This window comes from Uranotaenia lowii, unplaced genomic scaffold (assembly GCF_029784155.1).
Source record: "Uranotaenia lowii strain MFRU-FL unplaced genomic scaffold, ASM2978415v1 HiC_scaffold_926, whole genome shotgun sequence".
Taxonomy (NCBI): Eukaryota; Metazoa; Arthropoda; class Insecta; order Diptera; family Culicidae; genus Uranotaenia; species Uranotaenia lowii.
This window is the reverse complement of record NW_026598896.1, coordinates 10,457-13,181: the sequence shown is the minus strand read 5'-3', so window position 1 is coordinate 13,181 and position 2,725 is coordinate 10,457. Positions and strand designations below refer to the sequence as shown.

Sequence of the window (2,725 nt, the reverse complement as noted above, 5' to 3'; positions counted from 1 at the left end):
AGATCCATAGAAGGCAAACAGTTCCGGAAGCAGAAAAAAAATCGCTCCCAATTGAACGTGATCAATGAGAATGCGCTACATAGTTAGTGCGAAGAATGGCTTCCGGGCAGCTGCACAGATCCTTCAAGTCGTTTCAAAGTTGCACGGGTTTATTTTGCATTTCTCCTTCTCGGTTCCGGCAATGCGTATGTCTGGAATGGAAACTTGTTCGTTCTCAAATTTTCCTGAAGCGCTACATTTTCCTGGGAAATGCGTTTTTGTTCATCACCATTTGCGTTATCCGTTTTTTTTTTCGAGCTGTAAAGATGGGTGTATTTGAAAGTTGGAACAAACCAGAATAAATGAATTTTAACCACATTGTTCAACATGTATCTATCTTATTTTTTTTTTAATCAGGACAAAATTTAACGAAAGCGCTATGTTTAAGATTAAATGTCTGGTATATTTCCTCCTAAAAAACTATTGCAATAACGAACAAATATTAAATTGAATAATCTTCCGCTCGTAAAAGCCACCGTCAACGATTTCCAATTCATCATGTAAGCGGAAAATAAAACACGAACGAACACCTTAAGCGGCGGATCGATTCTTTTCTGAAAAAGAAATTCTCCGCCCGAGAAAAGAGAACAATTTTCGCTGTAGAAGGAAAGTACATATCAAAGATCGAACAGCGAACCAACAAATCATCGAACGAAAAAGTTTTGCCCTCCTTCACATTTACAAGTTTTTTCTGCTCGCTGTTCAAATTTTCTACGTAGGTATCTATAGCTTCCGATTTCTTTTCTGGTTCGTTCACTTTTTTCTTGAACCTCTTAGTTTTTTCTTGGGTCATAGTTTCATTGATGCTTTTTTGTCTGCGAATCGGTTTGAAGCGACTTGATATGCTTGGGAATTTTGAAACTAACTTTTACTGTATAGTTTGCTTGCTCTTATTTCAACAAACTTTCATTCATAATACACGGAGTATTAATCTTGGTTATCCGTCTGTGAAACTGCTTGAAATAGTTGCTGAAATTTTTATTTGATGAATCAATAATTACAAGTTTTCGAAAAGGGTAACTTTAACTAATCAAAAACTAAATATGGGTATAAAGACGCCTTGACAGTATTAGGAGTACTAGGTGTACTATTTAGATACCTTTGTTTTAGTTCTATTTAGGAAAAATTATGGTGGTTTAGGTTCAAAAGAGAGTCAAATCTTTACACAGTATCAGGACCGCTTCCGAGGTTATGACTGTTGACAGTGTACTTATCATACACTGCCAGATACGCGAGAAATCTGGCAAGCTGAAAATGTAGTGGAGGCGTCGGCAGTAATTGTTCTCTAGTGCGTTGCCAGAGCGTGCGTATCAAAGGAACGAGTCTCTTGACAAGTTTGCGCACCTCCAGCGATAAGCCACGCTTCACATTGTAGTGTCCTTCGCTGAATGTTTTGAAAATTGTATCTATTAACGTATCTATTGTAGTTTATTATTCATAATAATAATTATTATTAATTATTATTATAGTAATTATTAATTTATCTATTAATTAGGCTAGTGAACGGTAGACAACGTGCAACTCAAGACTCCATACACCCAACCTTCGGGTACACAGCAAAAAAAAATGTAACGATACCCGATGTAATTTATGAAGATGTTAGTCAATCAATGTATTTCCGAAGATTTTTGATTTAATATTACATCGAAACTCTGTACAAGACATGAACAGGTCACGTAGTGTAATATCACAACCTTATATGCAATATTACATCAAGTAGCCAAGTTCGTCTAATTTGACGTTTAAGCAAATTTCAACATCGAAAAGTTTGAAGAAGATTGCAGAGCTCAGAGGGATTTTTCCTGCCGGTAAGTCATATCAATTTTCCTAAAAAATCATAGCAAGATCATAGATCCTAACTTTTTTCCACTTTTTGTCGTTTTTAAGGAAATTGAGGTCTAATGCATCAGCCAAAGTAAAAGATCCGGAGCCTTTAAACAACTGGATGTGAAGGTGTGTATTTTTTATTTCTTTTCCACCCTGTGAAATTATGGTTAAATTTTTACAGAATTGAAGTGTTTCGGTATGAAACCACGGAGTGGCATGGTCACCCAAGGGACATCCATTTATAAACACGAAGTTTCATCGACTAGAATTCTGTTACGCGTAGAAATATTGACGAGGGATACCGCGTTAACGTTCCATCGAGATGCTGGTATCCGGGAATTCAGTTCCTGAAGCTTTAAATCTGTAAATTGAGCAGTTTCTGCACCGCGAGATTGTCTGGATTTGGTTGTTGTGAATGCATTCCTTCTTAAAATTTTAGTCGGTTTGCTTAAAAAGGAGTTCGGATCCGTATTCGGATAACCAGAAAAGGGAAGACTTTTTCCCCGCTTAGGACAATCTTGATCAGAAAATGTTAATAATTAATAATATAGTGAAATATAATAAATTTAATTTACCAAAAGATAAAAAAAATAAGTATACATCAAGCCTCTGAATAATTTTTTCGAAAATAAATTGCAATTTTAACCTGATTTCATTACCTAATCCTAATATTCACACGTAGGAGAATCTTTAATTTTAATTCTAAGTCACATCTAAATAAATGATCAGTTATCATCGAAAAATAGAAATTCAAAACGACAATGTAGATTGAAAATGGCTAACGATTTCATCAAAAGTTGTCGGTACATAATTTTCGAGCTCGAATTTGTCTACTAGATTTACTCGTTCAATTTTCTTG

General features: G+C 35.2%; 1 long non-coding RNA gene across 1 annotated transcript; it reads left to right on the top strand.

Annotated features, from left to right (window-relative positions):
- The first annotated feature begins 1,799 nt into the window (after positions 1–1,799).
- On the top strand, positions 1,800–2,414 carry LOC129760977 (uncharacterized). Its single transcript, XR_008740416.1, has 3 exons — positions 1,800–1,847; positions 1,927–1,992; positions 2,048–2,414. It is a non-coding gene; the product is annotated as an uncharacterized LOC129760977 (long non-coding RNA).
- The last annotated feature ends 311 nt before the right edge of the window (positions 2,415–2,725 follow it).